This window comes from Stomoxys calcitrans, chromosome 1 (genome assembly GCF_963082655.1).
Source record: "Stomoxys calcitrans chromosome 1, idStoCalc2.1, whole genome shotgun sequence".
Lineage (NCBI taxonomy): Eukaryota > Metazoa > Arthropoda > Insecta > Diptera > Muscidae > Stomoxys > Stomoxys calcitrans.
This window is the reverse complement of record NC_081552.1, coordinates 41,389,306-41,411,860: the sequence shown is the minus strand read 5'-3', so window position 1 is coordinate 41,411,860 and position 22,555 is coordinate 41,389,306. Positions and strand designations below refer to the sequence as shown.

The following is a 22,555-nucleotide window of genomic DNA, read 5'->3' as shown; positions in this document are numbered from 1 at the left end:
TGAATTCTAGAGCCCTTACAAGCCGCAACTTTTGTCTGATTTGGCTGAAATTTTTCATGTGGTTTTCTGAAACAACTGTTGGTACAGTTGTTACCAAATACGGCCCAAATCAGTCTATAGCCAGATATAGCTCCCATGTAAACCAGTCTCTCGATCATCCTTGTTGGTTATCAGAAGTTTTTATTTTTGCTGGTTTCGCAGAAGTTTGGTATGTAGAATAAAATTGTACCCTTCAACTAAATTTATTTTGTATAAACTTTAAGCAGAATCCATTGTTGTGGGTTCCCAATATTCGGCACGGCCAAACTTAGCACGCTTTTACTTGTTATACCCACCACCGAAGGATGTGGTATATCCATTTTGTCCTTCCGTTTGTAGCACATCGATATATCTATTTCCTACCCTATAAAACAAATGTCCGTCTGTCTGTTGAAATCACGCTACATTCTTTAGTTATAGAAATAATGAGCTGAAACTTTGCACAGATTCTTGTTTTTGTAGATAAGTAGGTAAAGTTCGAAGATGGGCTATATCGGATTTTATCTTGTTAAACCATATAAACCGATCCGCCGGTTGAAGGTCATAGGCCCATAAAAGCCACATTTATTATCCGATTTTTCTGAAATTTCAGGGAGTGAGTTGTGTGTGGGCTCTTCGACATCCTTCTTCAATTTGGCTCCGATCCGTTCAGATTCGGTTATAGCTGCCATATAAACCGATCTCTCGATTTAAGGTTTTAGGCCTATAAAAGGCGCATTTATTGTCCGTTGTCGCTGAAATTTGGGACAGTGAGTTGTGTTAGGCTCCCCGATATTTTTCTGCCCAGATCGGTCCAGAATTGTATATAGCTGCCATACTGACCGATTTCTCGATTTAAAGTTTTGGGCCATAAAAAGCCGCAATTATTGTAAGATGTCGCCGAAATTTGGAACAGTGAGTTGTGCTAAGGCTTTCGACATCCTTCTTCAATTTGGCCCAGATCAAACTAGATTTGAATGTAGCTGCCATATAGACCGATCTCACGATTTAAGGTCTTGGGCCCATAACAGATGCATTTATTGTCCGATTTCGCTGAAATTGGACACATTGACTTATGTTAGGCTTTTCGAAATCCGAGTCATATATGGTTTAGATCAGTCTATATTTGGATATAGCTACCAAAAAAGACCAACATTTTGTTGTCCAAGATTGAACAATGACTTGAACTTATTAGACCACTCAATGTCCGTACCGAATTTGGTTCCAATCGGACCATATTTCGATATAGCTGCTATAGGGGCATAAATTATGCATTTTTCACCGGATTATGACGAAAGGTGGTTTACATATATATCCAAGGTGGTGGGTCTCCAAAGTTCGGCTCGGCCGAACTTAACGCCTTTTTATTATACCCTCCACCATAAGATGGGGGGTATACTAATTTCGTCATTTTGATTGTAACTACTCGAAATATTCGTCTGCGACCCCATAAAGTATATATATTCTTGATCGTCGTGAAATTTTATGTCGATCTTGCCATGTCCGTCCGTCTGTCCGTCCGTCCGTCCGTCCGTCTGTCTGTCGAAAGCACGCTAACTTCCGAAGGAGTAAAGCTAGCCGCTTGAAATTTTGCACAAATACTTCTTATTAGTGTAGGTCGGTTGGTATTGTAAATGGGCCATATCGGTCCATGTTTTGATATATCTGCCATATAAACCGATCTTGGGTCTTGACTTCTTAAACCTCTAGAGTGCGCAATTCTTATCCGATTGGAATGAAATTTTGCACGAAGTGCTTTGTTATGATATCCAACAACTATGCCAAGTATGGTTCAAATCGGTCTATAACCTGATATAGCTGCCATATAAACCGATCTTGGGTCTTGACTTCTTGAGCCTCTAGAGGGCGCAATTCTTATTAAATTAAGACGAAATTTTGCACGACGTGTTTTGTTATGATATTCAACAACTGTGCCAAGTATGGTTCAAATCGGTCCTTAATCTGATATAGCTGCCATATAAACCGATCTGGGGTCTTGACTTCTTGAGCCTCTAGAGTGCGCAATTCTTATCCGATTGGAATGAAATCTTGCACGACGTGTTTTGTTATGATATCCAGCAACTGTGCCAAGTAAGGTTCAAATCGGTCGATAGCCTTATATAACTGTCATATAAACCGATCTTGGGTCTTGACTTCTTGAGCCTCTAGAGGGCGCAATTCTTATCCAATTTGAATGAATTTTGGCACGTAGTATTTTGTTACGATATCCAACAACTGTGCCAAGTATGGTTCAAATCGGTTCATAACCTGATATAGCTGTCATATAAACAGATCTGGGGACTTGACTTCTTGAGCTTCTAGAGGGCGCAATTCCTATCCGATTTGGCTGAAATTTCGCACGACGTTTTTTATTGTTACTTTCAACAACTATGTCAAATAAAGTACAAGTCGGTTCATAACCTGATATAGCTGCCATATAAACCGATCTGGGATCTTGACTTCTTGAGCCTCTAGAGGTCGCAATTATTATCCGATTTGCCTGAAATTTTGTACGACGGATTCTTTCATGACCATCGACGTACGTGTTTATTATGGTCTGAATCGGTCTATAGCCCGATACAGATCCCATATAAATCGATCTCTCTATTTTACTTTTTGAGCTCACAAAGAGCGCAATTCTTATTCGAATTGGCTGACATTTTACACAGGTCTCCAACATATAATTTAATTGTGCTCCAAACCGGACCATATCTTGATATCGCTGTAATAGCAGAGCAAATCTTTTTTTATATCCTTGTTTTTTTGCCTAAGAAGAGATGCCGGGAAAAGAACTCGACAAATGCGATCCATGGTGAAGGGTATATAAGATTCGGCCCGGCCGAACTTAGCACGCTTTTACTTGTTTGTTTAGCTATTATCGTTTAGCCAACACTGGTTTATACAGCTCACGCGCGTTTCTTGTTTTTTTTATAACCTCCACCATAGGATGGGGGTATACTATTTTCGTCATTCTGTTTGTAACTACTCGAAATATTCGTCTGAGACCCCATAAAGTATATATATTCTTGATCGTAGCGACATTTTGTGTCGTTCTAGCCATGTCCGTCCGTCTGTCCGTCCGTCCGTCTGTCTGTCGAAAGCACGCAAACTTCCGAAAGAGTAAAGCTAGCCTCTTGAAATTTTGCACAAATACTTCCTATTAGTGTAGGTCGGTTGGTATTGTAAATGGTCCATATTTTGATATAGCTGCCATATAAACCGATCTTGGGTCTTGACTTCTTCAGCCTCTAGAGTGCGCAATTCTTATTCGATTGGGATGAAATTTTGCACGGCGTGTTTTTTTACGATATCCAACAACTGTGCGAAGTATGGTTTATGTTGGTTCATAACCTGATATAGCTGTCATATAAACCGATCTTGGGTCTTGACTTCTTGAGCCTCTAGAGCGCGCAATTCTCATCCGATTTGGATGAAATTTTGCATGAGCTGTTTTGTTATGAAAATCCAACAACCGTGCCGAGTATGGTTCAAATTGGCTCATAACCTGATATAGCTGTCATATAAACCGATCTTGGGTCTTGACTTCTTGAGCCTCTAGAGGGCGCAATTCTTATCCGATTTGAATGAATTTTTGCGCGAAGTATTTTGTTATGATATCCAACAACTGTGCCAAGTATGGTTCAAATCGGTTCATAACCTGATATAGCTGTCATATTAACCGATCTGGGGACTTGACTGCTTGAGCTTCTAGAGGGCGCAGTTCTTTTCGATTTGGCTGAAATTTTGCATGACGTATTTTATTCTGACTTTCAACAAATGTGCCGAATAAAGTTCAAATCGGTTCATAACCCGATATAGCTGCCATATAAACCGATCTGGGATCTTTACTTCTTGAGCCTCTAGAGGTCGCAATTATTATCCGATTAGCCTGAAATTTTGTACGACGGATCCTCTCATGACCATCAACATACGTGTTTATTATGGTCTGAATCGGTCTATAGCCTGATACTGCTCCTATATAAATCGATTTCTCTATTTTACTTCTTGAGCTCCCAAAGGGCACAATTCTTATTCGAATTGGCTGACATTTTACACAGGTCTCCAATATATAATTTAATTGTGGTCCGTACCGGTCCATATGGTGATATCGCTCTAATAGCAGAGCAAATCGTTTCTTTTATCCTTTTGCCTAAGAAGAGATGCCGGGAAAAGAACTCGACAAATGCGGTCCATGGTGGAGGGTATGTTGTTGGAAATATTGTTAACAAGCGTGGATGATTTTGTGAACACCCATTGTTGTTTCATACACCGAGCGTTGTGAACGGGATCCCTACAAAATGTGTGTGTATAGCAACTCTTAGTTTAAATGACTTTAAAAATATTTTATGTAAATAGCCGTCTATGGTGCAATGTGGTAAAGCATTTGTAAATATTCAATGGAATGAATGGAACGCAGGTTCAATACACAGGAGCACACAAAATCTTTTTTGCAATCTTTTAAAAAACTGTGCACTAGACGTTATCAGAATGTGATCGGGTGTATACGTTTCATTCATACGTATATACTGTTGTTGATTGATGAAGATTTGTGTATGAGCTGATAATATCTGTGTGCTAATTCGCTTTTATGAATGAATATGGATCCTTTTGTCAACGCCGTGCTTGATTTTTTGTAAGGATGCGGTCTATTGGCCGCCTAGATCGTGCGATTTAACGCCTTTTGACTATTTTTCGTGGAGCTATCTTATAGCTCATATCTATACAGACAATCTCGCTGCAATTGACGCATTGAAAGACAACATTGAAGCATTTATTTGTGGGATAACGGCCGAAATGTTGGAAAGAGTATGCCAAAATTGGTGGATGGACCATTTCAGACGCAGTCACTGTCAACAAACATCAAACTATCCAAATTGTACTATAGATTCAAATAAAGATTTAATGCATTTTTCTGAACTTTGTGTATTTTTCTAAACTTGGAGATATCCAAAGCCATGACCTTACTCTCACTATACTGGTGGATAGAGCGACTTCAATGTTCCGTCAAAAATGCCATTAGTTCTCCCGTGGAGCGATTTCTGCAGTCCCCATACCGTCTATCGCTAAGAAGGCCAATGGACTTTAAGTATCTCACAAGATGATGGTTAACCATACTCTCGATAACCTTGGAGAGAGCGGAGCATAGCGTAGTTGGGCGATAATTTGCAGGGTTTTTAGTCCCAGAACGTTCTGAACCTTCCAACGCGCTGGGAAAACTCCCTCACGGTAAGCAAGGTTGAAAAGGTTTCGTAGTGGACAAGCAAGCGTCGAAGAATACTTAAAAAGTACAAGTGTTAACATATATCATCCTGGCCCGGAGATTTATTAACTTCGAGATCCGCAACCCTTTTAAGACGAATAAAGGGGAAACCCAACAACCGAAAAAGTACAAATTGATGATATTTGTACCATGATTTTCCGGAAGGTTTAAGAATTCCGATATATATAATATTTACAAAATTAGATTAGCATTTAAGACCTGCAATATGACTAATCAGTTATTCAGTTAAACTTAATCTAAGGCAACCAAAAACGACAAATCTCTTGTAGTATACCGGATAATGTGCAATGGAGACGAGTCTGACTTATGAGAGAAGGTATATGTAAAACTAACCAGAAATCACCAATTAAACCGATGGAACAAAGAAATGCACTAGTCACCCACTGTAAGATCACAGTGCATCAGCCAAACATTGAAAATGTTAATATATTGGTGGAAGAGAAAAACTCTCTTAGACAATACACCTTGGAGATGCTCCCATTACAAACATCTCACCAGATAAGAGATTACATTACAAGACAGACGCAGACAAGTGTTCGCAAATGTACAGGCACATAGTTAACAAGTAACCAGTAAGGAAAGGCAAAAGTCGGGCGGAGCCGATTATATAGTCCCCTACACTACCGAGTATGCCTACTACCATTAGGCAAATGCGAGGGCAGTAAAATTTTATAACAGTCCCAACGAAATATTTTTGCCATGCATGTCAGATGAAAAATATATATGGAAGCTATATCTAAACCTGGTCCTATTTTGATGAAATGAACGAACGTCAAATCAGAAATTGTGGCTGCTACAGCCATCATGCTACAGCATCATATGAATATCGGATGAAATATATATATAGGAGCTATTTATATCAAGTAAAAGCGTGCTAAGTTCGGCCGGGCCGAATCTTACATACCCTCCACAATAGATCGCATTTGTCGAGTTCATCTCCCGGCATCTCTTCTTAGGCAAAAAAGGATATGGGAAAAGATTTGCTCTGCTATTAGAGTGATATCAAGATATGTTCCGGTATAAAATTTCAGCCAATTCGAATAAGAATTACGCCCTTTGGGGGCTCAAGAAGTAAAATAGAGAGATCGATTTATATGGGAGCTGTATCGGGCTATAGACCGATTCAGACCGTAATAAACACGTATGTTGATGGTCATGAGAAATCCGTCGTACAAAATTTCAGGCAAATCGGATTATAATTGCGACCTTTATATGGCAGCTATATCAGGTTATGAACCGATTTGAACTTTATTTGACACAGTTGTTGAAAGTAAGAATAAAATACTTCAAGAAAATTTTCAATCAAATCGGATAGGAATTGCGCCCTCTAGAAGCTCAAGAAGTCAAGTCCCCAGATCTGTTTATATGACAGCTATATCAGGTTATGAACCGATTTGAACTTTATTTGGCACAGTTGTTGTATATCATAACAAAACTCTTCGTGCAAAAATGCATTCAAATCGGATAAGAATTGCGCACTCTAGAAGCTCAAGAAGTCAAGTCCCCAGATCTGTTTATATGACAGCTATATCAGGTTATGAACCGATTTGAACCACACTTTGCACAGTTGTTGTATATCATAACAAAACACTTCGTGCAAAAATGCATTCAAATCGGATAAGAATTGCGCACTCAAGAGGTTCAAGAAGTCAAGACCCAAGATTGGTTTATATGACAGCTATATCAGTTTATGAACCGATTTGAACCATACTTAGCACAGTTATTGGATATCATAACAAAACACGTCGTGCAAAATTTCATTCCAATCGGAAAAGAATTGCGCACTCTAGAGGCTCAAGAAGTCAAGACCCAAGATCGGTTTATATGGCAGCTATACCAGGTTATGGACCAATTTTAACCATACTTGACACAGTTATTGTATATCATAACAAAACACGTTTTGCCAAAACTAATTCAAATCGGATAAGAATTGCGCCCTCTAGAGGCTCAAGAATTCAAGACCCAAGATCGGTTTATATGACAGCTATATCAGGTTATGGACCGATTTAAACCATACTTGGCACAGTTGTTGGCTATAATAACGAAACACGTCGTGCAAAATTTCATTCAAATCGGATAAGAATTGCGCACTCTAGAGGCTCAAGAAGTCAAGACCCAAGATCGGTTTATATGACAGCTATATCAGGTTATGGACCGATTAGAACCATACTTAGCACAGTTGTTGGATATCATAACAAAACGCGTCGTGCAAGAATTCATTCCAATCGGATAAGAACTGCGCACTCTCGAGGCTCAAGAAGTCAAGACCCAAGATCGGTTTATATGGCAGCTATATCAAAACATGGACCGATATGGCCCATTTACAATACCAACCGACCACTAATAAGAAGTATTTGTGCAAAATTTCAAGCGGCTAGCTTTACTCCTTCGGAAGTTAGCGTGCTTTCGACAGACAGACGGACGGACGGACGGACGGACGGACGGACATGGCTAGATCGACATAAAATGTCGCGACGATCGAGAATATATATACTTAATGGGGTCTCAGAGAATATTTCGAGTAGTTACAAACAGAATGATGAAATTAGTATACCCCCCATCTTATGGTGGAGGGTATAAAAATGAACTGATTTTGATGAAATTTTGCGGAAAGGTCAAATCAAATACCGCGCGCAAAATTTTGTAAAAATTGAATCACAACTGTTTTTGCTGTTGCCGTAATAGCTCACATCGGATGAATGATATATATGGGAGCCATATATAACCCTGAACCGATTTTTTTTCCAAAAAATAGCATTTGTAAAATTTGAAGGTAATCGAACAACAAGTGCGACCTGTACCTTGATTACAAAAATACATGGACAAACAGATAGACGGACATACTTGAACCGAATCAGGAAGTATTTCTAAGCCAATACCGATTGGCTTAGAATTACTTCCTTAAACATGGATCTAGTTCGTCTCCATTTTATCGTTGCAAACAACTGCACAATGTTATAATACCCTGTTCCACAGTTGTGGTGTAGGGTATGAAAACGTTCGAATTTCAGCCGGGCTGAAAATTTGAAACCCACCAGCATGGATTCTGCATAAAATTGACAAAAAATAAAATTAGTTGAAAGACATAATTTTACTCTACGTAGCCAAATTTCGACCAAACCAGGCATAAACAAGAAAGAGCGTGCTAAGTTCGGCCGGGGCGAATCTTATATATCCTCCACCACGGATCGCATTTGTCGAGTTCTTTGCGCTGCATCTCTTTTCATGAAAACAAAAATAATGAATAATAAAACTTGTATGCTATTGGATCTATATCAACTTACAGTCCGATTCGGACCAAAAATTAATTAAATGCTGAACATTAAAGAGGTCATTGTATAATAGATGGGGAGATGGGTTTATATGGGAGCTGTATCAGGCTATAGATCGATTCAAACCATATTGGACACGTTTCTTGGTCGTAGGAGAAGCCATTGTACAAAATTTCCTCCAAATCGGATGAGAAATGCGCCCTCTAGAGGCTCAAGAAGCCAAAGTCCCAGATCGGTTTAATGACAGCTATATCAGGCTATGTACCGAATTTCGCCGCACTTAGCAAAGTTGTTGGAAATCATAAGAAAACACCCAATGCAAAACTTCAGATAAATCGGATTAGAATAGCACCCTCTAAAAGTTGAAGAAGCCAAAACCCAAGGTCGGTTTATATCGCAGCTATATCAAGTTATGATTATTTAAAACCGCACTTTATTTTGTCCGACAGTGTACATTCTTGATCGTGTAGACGTTCTGAGTCGAATTAACCAAGACCGTCCGTCTGTCGAAGTCACGATAGCGGTCGAATGCGTAAGGCCAGCGGCTTAAAATTTTGCACAGATACTTAGTATTGATGTAGATTTTCGGAGATTGCAAATGGGCCATATCGGCTCAGATTTAGATATAGCTCCCATATAAATCGATCTAAAGATTTGACTTCTTGAGCCTCTGGAACGTAATTTGGCTCGATTTGGCTGACATTAATTTTGCATGAAGTGTTCTGTTATAATATTTATTTTGCATGTAGTGTTCACTTACTATTTACAACAACTGTGCCAAGTACAGTCCAAATCGGTCTATAACCTGATATAGCTCCCATATAAACCGACCCCCCGATTTAACTTTTTGAGTCCGATTTGGCTGAAATTTAGCATATAATGTTCTGTTGGGACATTCAACGACTGTGTCAAGGACGGTCCAAATCGGTTTATAACCTGATATAGCTCTAATATAAACCGATCCCCCGATTTGACTTCTTCAGCCCTTATAAGCCGCAATTGAGATATTGAGCTGAAATTTGGCACAAGTACGTCTTTTTGATGCACGCTGGTTAAGTGCTTGAACGGGCCAAATCGGACCATATTTTGATAAAGCTGCTATATAGACCGATCTGCCGATAAAGGGTCTAATGCCCATAAATGTTTATTTTTTTATCTGATTTCGCTGAAATTTAAATCAGTGAGTAATTTTAGGCCTCCCGCCATCTGACTGAAATATGGTTTAGATCAGACTATATTTAGATATAGCTGCCATATAGACCGATCTGCCGATAAAGGGTCTGAAGCCCATAAAAACTTTATTTATTACTCCATAAAGCATAAATTCGACACAGTGAGTTTCTTTGAGCCTCCTGATAATCGACTTGAATATGTTTCAGATCGGACTATATTTAGATATAGCTGCCATATAGACCGATCTGCCGATAAAGGGTTTAAACCCCATTAAAGTTTTATTTTTTATCCGATTTCGCTGAAATTTGGAACTGTTGGAACTGATTTCGTTGAAATTTGAAATAGTGAGTTCTTTTAAGCCACCCGAAATCCAACCCAAATATGACTCAGTTCAGTCTACATAGATATAGCTGTCATATAGACCGATCTTCCAATTTAGGCTCTTAATCCCATAAAAAACAGATTTATTGTCTAAAAATTTTACCTGTATATGAGTACTCGGGACCTGAATATATAACTATATATATATTTAATCAGTTATTCCGTTTGCAACACATCGAAATATCAATTACCGATTTCGCTGAAATTTGAATCATTGAGTACATTTTACGCCTCCTACCATAGGACCCAAATGTGATTTAGATCGGACTATATTTAGATATAGCTGCCATATAGACCGATCTGCCGATAAAGGGTCTAATGCCCATAAATGCTCTATTTACTACCCGATTTCGCTGAAATTTGAAACAGTGGGTAGCCGTCCCAAATATGGTTTGGATCGGACCATATTTAGATATAGCTGCCATACTGACCGATATCCCGATAAAGGGTTTGAAGCGAATAAAAGCTTTATTTTTTTTCAATTTCGCTGAAATTTGTAACAGTAAGTAGTTTTAGGCCACCTGCCATCCGACCTAAATATGGTAAAGATCGGACTTTATTTAGATATAGCTCACATGTCGACCGATGTGCCGATTAATAGTCTGAAGCTTATAAAAGCTTTATTTATTACCCGATTTTGTTGAAATTTGAAATAACAACATTGACTTATATTTATTACACCACTCAATGTCCGTACCGAATTTGGGTGCATAAGTTATCCAATTTTCATCGGATTGTGACGAAAGCGGGTTTTCATATATACCAGAGGTGGTAGGTAGGTTCGGCTGGGCCGAACTTAATGACTTTTTACTTGTTGTTCAATTTCATGTATTATTTGTAGGATTCGTACCCCTCTTCTTAAATTTATGCCCCACATTGTTATTATCGGATTATATGTCTGTTTGGTGCAAATTTAAGGAGGGGCGAGTGCAAGAAACTTGACATTATATAGACATTTCAGGTGCTTACCATACTTACTGTTTAAAGCTTGTGCATGTTATATACCCTTCATTTGATATCTTATTGTCATTATTGGGCTACATGTTAAATGTTTGAATGTTACGTTCGTTTTCTACTCCTCAAACTTTTTCATTTACACCAAATTTTTTTTAATCGGCTAAATGTCCTTTTGAGCAAGTTTATAGGCTCTTGAGATTGTTGATCTCAATTTCGATGTCAAATTCCTACTCTATTCTCAAAGGCCTTGAATTTGAGAACCACATTTTTCTAGTAAGGCTACATGTCCACTTGTGCGTTTTGGGGTACAACTATCTAAAAGTTTAATCCATATTCCAAAGTAAGGTTCGTACTCTACTTGTAAAACCCTCATTGTCATGATTGGTGGTTTAAAGAAAAAGGATAACCCCCAAGTACTTGACATCATATTTCTAAGTCAGGTTCGAGACCCCATATTACCAGATCGCGCTTCATACCGCTTTGGGTTGTTCAGTGCCAGGGAAATGCCCCAGTGCATTATTTTCGTTACATGATCGTATTTCAAGTAAATCTAAGTCTATGCAAGCATTTGGGACCTTATGGGAGCTATCACATGATGTAAGCAAAAATACTGCACACTCTTTCCTTTACTTGTTTTAACTTTCCGCCAACTATTTCAGTCATAAAGTGCATAGTGTTGACACACAATTAGTTACTTTGACTCCATTTCATGTTTACTTCGATGTTTTAATAAGTTATTAGGCAAAACAGGATATAAGAAAAAATTTGCTCTGCTATTAGAGCGATATCAAGATATGGTCCGGTTTGGACCACAATTAAATTATATGTTGGAGACCTGTGTAAAATGTAAGCCAATTCGAATAAGAATTGCGCTCTTTGTGAGCTCAAAAAGTAAAATAGAGAGATCGATTTATATGGGAGCTGTATCGGGCTATGGACCGATTCAGACCATAATAAACACGTATGTTGATGGTCATGAAAGAATCCGTCGTACAAAATTTCAGACAAATCGGATAATAATTGCGACCTCTAGAGGCTCAAGAAGTCAAGATCCCAGATCGGTTTATATGGCAGCTATATCAGGTTATGAACCGACTTGTACTTTATTTGACACAGTTGTTGAAAGTAACAATAAAAAACATCTTGCGAAATTTCAGCCAAATCGGATAGGAATTGCGCCCTCTAGAAGCTCAAGAAGTCAAGTCCCCAGATCTGCTTATATGACAGCTATATCAGGTTATTAACCGATTTGAACCATACTTGGCACAGTTGTTGGATATCATAACAAAATACTACGTGTCAAAATTCATTCAAATCCGATAAGAATTGCGCCCTCTAGAGGCTCAAGAAGTCAAGACCCAAGATCGGTTTATATGGAAGCTATATCAGGTTATGGCCTGATTTGAACCATACTTGGCACAGTTGTTGGATATCGTAACAAAACACGTTGTGCAAAATTTCATTCCAATTGGATAAGAATTGCGTCCGCTAGAAGCTCAAGAAGTCAAGACCCAAGATGGTTAATATGGCAGCTATATCAGGTTATGGACCGAATTGAACCATACTTGGCACAGTTGTTGGATATTATAACAAAACACGTCGTGCAAAATTTCATTCCAATCAGATAAGAATTGCGCACTCTAGGGGCTCAAGAAGTCAAGTCCCAAGATCTGTTTATATGGCAGCTATATCAGGTTTGGAACCGATTTGAACCATACTTGGCACACTTGTTGGATATCATAACAAAACACGTCGTGCAAAATCTCATTCCAATCGTATAAGAATTGCGCTCTCTAGAGGCTCAAGAAGTCAAGACCCAAGATCGGTTTATATGACAGCTATATCAGGTTATGAACCGATTTGAACCATACTTGGCACAGTTGTTGGATATCATAACAAAATACTACGTGTCAAAATTCATTCAAATCCGATAAGAATTGCGCCCTCTAGAGGCTCAAGAAGTCAAGACCCAAGATCGGTTTATATGGCAGCTATATCAAAACATGGACCGATATGGCCCATTTACAATACCAACCGACCTACACTAATAAGAAGAATTTGTGCAAAATTTCAAGCGGCTAGCTTTATTCCTTCGGAAGTTAGCGTGCTTTCGACAGACAGACGGACGGACGGACAGACGGACGGACAGACGGACGGACAGACGGATATTTCGATAGTTTCGATAGGATATTTCGAGTAGTTACTATCAGAATGACGAAATTAGTATACCCCCCATCTTATGGTGGAGGGTATAAAAATTGCGGCTTGTGGGGGTTCCAGAAATCAAATCGGAAGATCGGTTTATGGCGGCTATATCAGGTTACAGACCGATACGAACCGTACTTAGCACGGCTGTTGAGAGTCATAACAGAACAGTTTATACAAAATTTCAGCCAAATCGGACAAAAATTGCGGCTTTCAGGGGTTCAAGAATTCTAATTGGGAGTTCGGTTTATATGGGAGCTACAATATATCAGATTCTTGACCGATTCGAACCGTACTAAACACAGTATTTAAAATATGTAACAGAACACTATGTGCGGTTTATATAGAAGCTATATCCAAATAAGAACCAATATGGCCCATTTGCGGTCCCCAACGACCTGCATCGATTGGAAGTATCTGTGCAAAATTTCAAGCGGCTACCATTACGCGTTCGACCGCTATCGTGATGTCGACAGACGGACAGACATGGTTAGATCGACTCAGAACGTTGAGACGATCAAGAATATATAAACTTTATGGGGTCTTATTTCGAGGTGTTACAATCGGAAGGACTAGATTAGTTTACCCCCATCCTATGGTGGTGGGTATAACTAGTTTAAATTAAGAAATTTGTACATTCAACTTAAAAATTTGCTGAAATCGGTCCTATTAAGGAATTTGTATTAATGATTTACAATCTTGAAATTTGGATTTATGATAAGCTCAACAAGTAAATACGTGCTAAGTTAGGCCGGGTCGAATCTTAAATACCCTCCTCCTTGGAACCATTTGTCAAGTTCTTTGCTCGGTATCCCTTTATATAGCAAACAATGGATAAGAATTACTACGCTATTGGAGTTATATCCGGTTATAGACCGATTCGGAAAGTGCAAATGGAAGATTGCAAATGGGAGCTATATCAGGTTAAAAGCGAATAAAGCCAATACTTGGCAGGTATATTAACGGTCGTAGGAGAAGTCTTTGTGCAAAATTTCAAAATCGAAAAATATTTGCGCCCTTTAGAGGCTCAAGAAGTCAAATCGGCCGATCGGTTTGTATGGAAGCTATATCATGTTAGGGACCTATTTGAATTACACTTGGTACGGCTGTGGGAACTCACAGCAAACCTTTGCGTACAATATTTCAGTCAAATCGGGTGGTAATTGCGTCTTCTAGAGGCTCAAGAAGTCAAATCTGAAGATCAGTTTATATGGCAGCTTTATCAGATCCATTTACAGTCCTAACCGACCTACACTAATTAGAATTAGTTTACGCAAAATTTCAAGCGCCTAACTTTACTCCTTCGAAAGTTCTCGTACTTTCAACAGATAGACGGAGGGACATGGCTAGATCGACCTAAAATGCCATGACGATCAAGAATATATATTCTTTATGCAAAAATTGCAAATTTTGGCCATGAACATTCCACTAAGGAACAGGGGCAAACTTCTCACATATCAATGAGTGCAGTCCGTTTTAAGTTTTAATCTCAATGATAATATAGTATATATTTTATATTCTTTATGGAATGACGAAATAAGTATACCCCTATCCTATGGTGGAGGATATAAAAATATCCACTGGATATTTCGATGTGTTGTAAACGGAATGACAAAATGAATATATGGTGGGTATAAAAGAATTTTGTGAATATCGTAAAAAGTTCTTCTGAAAAAATTTTCTTCATAAAATTTCTCGTCTTAGAAAATGTAATAAAACTTTTGTGCTTAAGCTGGGTATATACCTATGGCGAAATTTTCGGTTGCAGCCAAGACATTTATGTCTCCACTGAAAATAGCTGTGTACACTACAAAATGGCGACAAACATTACTTTACCATTTTGGGCGACTTTTATTAATTTTTGGCTAATAAAGCACATACATATGTACTGAAATTAGCTGTGTTTATTTGCAAATAACTTTATTTCATATATTTTATAAATTTCGACTACAATATGTCAAAGCATTTCTTATCGCAACAAAAATTTTGTTTGTGGTGCAAACCGGCCTTTAGAAATTCATATTTTGACATTAGACCAGTTGCATTTAAAACTTTTTAATTATTTTGTGTTTATCTTTTAATGAAATACTCTCGCATTCTAAGCTATAATTAATATTTTTTAATGCGCCTCCACAAATGTTCCCTATTATTTTTTAATGCCCTTCCTTATTGCTAATTGTTTAAAAAAAATGTCGTGCAGACATCAGATAGAAGCATTTGTATTGACGTACGATTCACAGTGGGAGAAAATCGAAAAGGTCTACAATATCTCCACAGGTTTCCGAGATATTTGACTTAATTTTGTTTTGTGCAATTTTGATCGAGATCTGTTTCGTATTTTGCAATTTTCAAAAGCATTTGTGGTTTGATTTTCATATTTTTGAAAGATTTGGATTCGTAACAAAATTTGAAATTGAAAAATAAGAAAAACACGAATCTTAGTAGTTTTTATTTTGGATTTTGCAAATAAAATTGTACTTAAGAAACTTAAAATAAATTCTGGCCGATTTTTTTTACAAAAATTCCCGAAATACCTCTTTTGAGCAAAGATGGTTTCAAAATCAGCATCTTTTAGTTAGTTCAGCAAATATTGTTAGGTGCAAAATATATTTTTAATGGGTTTAGGTGACATATGGAGTAAAAAGTAAAAAGCCGTTAAGTTCGGCCGGGCCGAACATTGGATACCCACAACCTCGGGTAAATATGTAAAAGACATTTTGTCATAATCTGGTAAAAAATTTATCATTTATTCCCCCATAACAGCTATATCGAAATATAGTCCGATTTGGACCAAATTCGGCACGGGCATTGTGTGGTCTAATAGGTAAAAGTCATTGTTTAATTTTGTAGATCAAAATATAGCTCTTTCTGGTAACTATATCCAAATAAAGACCGATCTGGACGATAAACGACACGGATGCCGAAAAGCCTAACACAAGTAACTTCATCAAATTTCAGCTAAATCGGACAATAAATGCGTCTTTTATGGGCCCAAAACTGGTTGCCTGTTACTGGTTTTGATTACCTTAGCCATTTTTATACCCACCACCGAAGGATGGGGGTATATTCACTTTGTCATTCCGTTTGCAACACATCGAAATATACTTTTCCGACCCTATAAAGTAAATATATTCTTGATCAGCGTAAAAATCCAAGACGATCTAGAAATGTCCGTCCGTCTGTCTGTTGAAATCACGCTACAGTCTTTAAAAATAGAGATATTGAGCTGAAATTTTGCACAGATTCTTTTTGTCCATAAGCAGGTTAAGTTCGAAGATGGGCTACATCGGACTATATCTTGATATAGCCCCCATATAGACCGATCCGCCGATTTAGGGTCTTAGGCCCATAAAAGCCACATTTTTTATCCGATTTCGCTCAAATTTGAGGCAGTGAGTTGTGTTAGGCCCGTCGACATCCTTCGTCAAATTGGCTCAGATCGGTCCAGATTTGGATATAGCTGCCATACAGACCGATCCTCCGATTTAGGGTCTAAGGCCCATAAAAGCCACATTTATTATCCGATTTTGCTGAAATTTGGGACAGTTAGTTGTGTTAGGCCCTTCGACATCCTTTGTCGATTTGGTCCAGATCGGTTCAGATTTGGATGTAGCTGTCATATAGATCGATCCTCCGATTTATGGTGTAAGGCCCATAAAAGCCACATTCATTATCCGATTTTGCTGAAATTTGGGACAGTGAGTTGTGTTAGGCCCTTTGATATATTTCTTCAATTTGGTCCAGATCGGTTCAGATTTGGGTATAGCTGCCATATAGACCGATTTCTTGATTTATGGCTTTGGGCCCATAAAATGCTCATTTATTGTCCGATGTCGCCGAAATTTGGAACAATGAGTTAAGTTAAGCCCCTTGACATACTTCTGCAATATCGCACAGATAGGTCCAGATTTGGATATAGCTGCCATATAGACCGATATCTAGGTTTAAGGTTTTGGGGCCATAAAACACGCATTTATTGTCCGATGTCGCTGAAATTTGACACAGTGGGTTTGGTTAGGCTCTTCGACGTCCTTCTTCAATTTTGCCCAGATCGGTCCAGATTTGCATATAGCTGCTATATAGACCGATCTCTCGATTTAAGGTTTAGGGCCCATAAAAGAGAGAAATTTGGGACAGTGCTTTGTGTTAGGCTTTTCGACATGTTTATGCAACTTGGCCCAAATCGGTCCAGATTTGGATATAGCTGCCACGTAGACCGATATCTCGATTTAAAGTCTTGGCCCCATAAAAGGCGCATTTATAATCCGATTTCACTGAAATTTGACATAGTGGCTTATGTTCGGCTTTTCGACATCCGTGTCGTATATAGTTCAGATCAGTATGAGGTATATGAGTATAAGGTATGAAATTTTCACCGAATTTTGATGAAAGGTGGTTTACATATATACCCGAGGTGGTGGGTATCCAAAGTTCGGCCCGGCCGAATTTAACGCCTTTTTACTTGTTTTAGATTGTTTTTAGAAATTTTGTTGGATGAGATGATTTACATTTGTGAAATATTACTATTAAGAAGCTACCTGTTCCATCTATTCGTATACATTTCGAAATGTGGATGGGCTAGCTCGCATTTTTATACCCACCACCATAGGATGGGGGTATACTAATCTAGTTATTCCATACGAAACACCTCCAAATAATGTTCTCCGAACCCATAAAGTATATATTGTATATTCTGGATCGTCTCGACATTGTGATTCGATCTAGCCATATCCGATCTTCAGCCCGTCCGTCTGTCGAAATCACGATAGCGGTCGAACGCGTAAAGCTAGCCACTTGAAATTTTGCAGAGACACTTAATATTGATGTAGGTCATTGGGAATTGCAAATGGGCCATATCGGTTCAGAATTAGATGTAGCGCCCATATAAACCGATCACCCGATTTGACGCCCTGGAAGACGCAGTTTTTTCCGATTTGACTGAAATTCTGTACGTAGTGTTTCGTTACGATCTCCAACAACAGTGCCTAGTACGGTTCAAATCGGTCTATAACCTGATATAGCTCTCATATGAACCGATCTCCCGATTTGATTTCTTGAGACCCTGGAAGCCACCAGTCCGTAATTCCTATGCGATGTGGCTGAAATTTTGCACGACTTGGACCATTACTTGATATAGCTGCAATATCATAGCAATTTTTATACCCTCCACCATAAGGATGGGCGTATACTAATTTCGCCATTCTGTTTGTAACACCTCGAAATATGCGTCTAAAACCCCATAAGGTATATATTGTATATTGTTGATCGTCGTGACATTTTAAGTCGAACTAGCCATGTCCGTCCGTCCGTCTGTCGAAACCACGCTAACTTTTGAAGAAGTAGAGCTAGCCGCTTGAAATTTTGCACAAATACTTCTTATTGGTGTAGGTCAGTTGAAATTGTAAATGGGCCCAATCGGTCCATGTTTTGATATAGCTGCCATATAAACCGATCTTGTGTCTTGACTTCTTGAGCCTCTAGACGGTGCAATAATTATTCGATTAAGCTTTGCATGACGTCTTTTGTTTGCGCAAATAGATGCAATTCTGCGTGCTAAGTTCAGCCGGGCCGAATCTTATATACCCTCCACCATGGATCGCATTTGTCGAGTTCTTTCACGGCATCTTTTTTTAGGCAAAAAAAGGGTATAAGAAAAGATTTGCTCTGCTATTAGATCGACATGAAGATATGGTCCGGTTTGGACCACAATTAAATTATATGTTGGAGACCTGTGTAAGATGTCAGCCAATTCGAATATGAATTGCGCCCTTTGTGGGCTCAAGAAGTAAAATAGAGAGATCGATTTATATGGGAGCTGTATCGGGCTATAGACCGATTCAGACCATAATAAACACGTATGTTAATGGTCATGAGAGAATCCGTCGTACAAAATTTCAGGCAAATCGGATAATAATTGGGACCTCTAGAGGCTCAAGAAGTCAAGATCCCAGATCGGTTTATATGGCAGCTATATCCGAATGAACCGATTGAACCTTATTTGACATAGTTGTTGAAAGTAAGAAAAAAATACGTCATGCAAAATTTCATTCCAATCGGATAAGAATTCCGCACTCTAGAGGCTCAAGAAGTCAAGACCCAAGATCGGTTTATATGGCAGCTATATGAGGTTATGAACCGATTTAAACCATACTTGGCACACTTATTGTATATCATAACAAACTACTACGTGCAAGATTTCATTCAAATCGGATAAGAATTGTGCACTCTAGAGACTCAAGAAGTCAAGACCCAAGATCGGTTTATATGGCAGCTATATCAGGTTATAAACCGATTTAAACTATACTTAGCACAGTTATTGTATATCATAACAAACTACTACGTGCAAGATTTCATTCAAATCGGAGAAGAATTGCGCACTCTAGAGGCTCAAGAAGTCAAGACCCAAGATCGGTTTATATGGCAGCTATATCAGGTTATGGACCGATATGGCCCATTTACAATACCAACCGACCTGCACTAACAAAAAGTATTTGTGCAAAATTTCAAGCGGCTAGCTTTACTCCTTCGGAAGTTAGCGTGCTTTCGACAGACAGACGGACGGACGGATGGACATACGGACGGACATGGCTAAATCGACATAAAATGTCGCGACGATCAAGAATATATATACTTTATGGGGTCTCAAACGAATATTTCGAGTAGTTACAAACAGAATGACGAAATTAGTATACCCCCCATCCTATGGTGGGGGGTATAAAAAGATTACGCTCACTAACACAATTTCAGCGAAATCGGACAATAAATGGGCCTTTTATGAACCCAAGACCTTAAATCGTTAGATCGGACTAAATAAATTAAACAAGATAAAACGTGCTAAGTTCGGCCGGGCCGAATCTTGGGAACCCACCACCATGGATAAAAAAATTCATACAAAATAAATTTTGTTGAAGGGTACAATTTTTTTCTACATACCAAACTTCTGCGAAACCAGCAAAAATAAAAACTTCTGAGAACCAACAAGGATGATCGAGAGACCGGTTTACATGGGAGCTATATCTGGCTATAGACTGATTTGGGCCGTATTTGGTAACAACTGTACCAACAGTTGTTACAGAACACCACATGAAAAATTTCAGCCAAATCAGACAAAAGTTGTGGCAAAAGTTGCGAGAGATCGGTTGATATGGGAGCTATATTTGAGGTTATAGACCGATTTAGAGAAGAATCGTTCAAGAAGTCAAATAGGGAGATCTGTTTATATGAGAGCTATATCAGGTTAAAAAGCGATTTGGACTATACTTGGCACAGTTGTTGTAAATAGTAAGTGAACACTACATGCAAAATTCCAGCCAAATCATACAAAAATTGCAGCTTCCATGGGCTCAAGAACGCGTAAGGCTAGCCGCTTGAAGTTATGCCATATCGGTTCAGATTTGGATATAGCTGCCATATAAACCCATCTCCCCATTTTGCTTCTTGAGCCCCTACAAGGCACAATTCTTATACGAATGGACTGAAATATTACACAATGACTTCTACAATAGTCTTCAATTCATTTATGATTCGAATCGGACTATAACTTGATATAGCTCCAATAGCATAACAGTTGTTATCCATTATTCTTTAGTTACCTTAAAAGAGATATCGATATATATAAGATTCGGCCCGGCCGTATTTAGCACGATCTTTCTTGTTTAGATTGTTAAATGCTTGAAATTAAATTTTTAATTGGCCTATAAAATAGTTCTCTACAATTTGTTGTGCCCTTTTTATCGTTAATTACTTAAAATTGTCGTGCAGAATATAGTTAAAATTGTTGCCACAAGTATTATTTTTCGACAACAATATTTTTGCTATAAAAGCCATTCGAAGCACCTTGAAAATCATTCAGTTTTCTTTGGATATCCAAGCAAAAAACTAACTCTTTATAAAAGGTAATTTGAAAAACAATTAACTGAGTATTTTCCTGTTTTATTATCAAACTCTTTCTACCTTAGTCCAAAATGAAATTCTACGCCACCATTGCTGTAGCTATCATGAGTGTCTTGGCATTTGCTTCTGCCAATCCTGAACCGATTTTGCAGGCAATAAGTGGTTTAACTGATAATCTTGGCAAGTAAAAGTTTGCCAACATTTTTGTCTCCAATTTGATACTGATGAACGAGTAAGTGGAAAATGGCAAAGGAATAAGCAAAATATTATTGGGAAATCGTATTGGGATTCACTTCATTGCAATGAAAGCCAATAAAAATACTAGCACCGCAGAATATTAAAATATGTTTTTTGTTTTTATTTGGAGATATTACATGAGATAGGGTAGCTAATGGATGGGTCGTAAGTTGATTTGTTGATTTAAGGGAAGGCTCATTTTCCAATACCTCACAAAGGGTTTCTAAAGATAGATCATATGTTTCTTGTGGGCTGGCACATGTCAGCTAAGAACAACCCATTACTTCTGATCACAAATTTTTTACAAAATGTGCTTCTTGTTTATTTTTTGCGTTTACTTTCTTTAAACCCCTCTCTAACATAAACAGTTATGATTCTTATGACAATATTTACTAACATGTGTGTTTAAAGAAGAGTCGATGTTTTGTTTAAGGCTCTGGTCCCTTTGGCATAGCTCATATAAACATTTGAGTTGTTTTTAACACAATAAGAGAAAAACAAGTAAAAGCGTGTTAAGTTCGGCCGGGCCGAATCTTATATACCCTTCACCATTGATCGCATTTGTCGAGTTCTATGCGCGGTATCTCTTTTTAGACAAACATAGAATATTGAACAAGTAAAAGCGTGCTAAGTTCGGCCGGGCCGAATCTTATATACCCTCCACCATGGATCGCATTTGTCGAGTTCTTTTCCCGGCATCTCTTCTTAGGCAAAAAAGGATAAAAGAAAAGAGTTGCTCTGCTATTAAAACGATATCAAGATATGGTCCGGTTCGGACCACAATTAAATTATATGTTGGAGACCTGTGTAAAATTACAGCCAATTCGAATAAGAATTGCGCCCATTGGGGCTCACGAAGTAAAATAGGGAGAACGATTTATATGGGATCTGTATCGGGCTATAGACCGATTCAGACCATAATAAACACGTTTGTTGATGGTCATGAGAGGATCCGTCGTACAAAATTTCAGGCATACCGGATAATAATTGCGACCTCTAGAGATCAAGAAGTCGAGATCCCAGATCGGTTTATATGGCAGCTATATCAGGTTATGAACCGATTTGAACCATACTTGGCACAATTGTTGGATATAATAACGAAACACGTCGTGCAAGATTTTATTCCAATCGGATAAGA

The 22,555-nt window shown here is 38.3% G+C and overlaps 2 long non-coding RNA genes across 5 annotated transcripts in view; one reads left to right on the top strand and one right to left on the bottom strand.

The window, feature by feature from the left end:
- LOC131994316 (uncharacterized) overlaps window positions 1–20,531 on the bottom strand; it is a 39,874-nt gene extending 19,343 nt beyond the window's left edge. The window contains exon 1 of the long non-coding RNA XR_009396627.1: window positions 20,221–20,531. This is a non-coding gene — a long non-coding RNA (uncharacterized LOC131994316). The remainder of the gene's footprint in view (window positions 1–20,220) is intronic.
- Window positions 194–21,525, top strand: LOC131994315 (uncharacterized). Of its 4 annotated transcripts, none has more exons than XR_009396626.1 (3): window positions 194–208; window positions 21,049–21,182; window positions 21,246–21,525. It is a non-coding gene; the product is annotated as an uncharacterized LOC131994315 (long non-coding RNA). The 4 variants fall into 4 exon arrangements; XR_009396625.1 differs by lacking the exon at window positions 194–208 and adding an exon at window positions 15,550–15,564; XR_009396624.1 differs by lacking the exon at window positions 194–208 and adding an exon at window positions 15,636–15,650.
- Window positions 21,526–22,555: the final 1,030 nt, after the last annotated feature.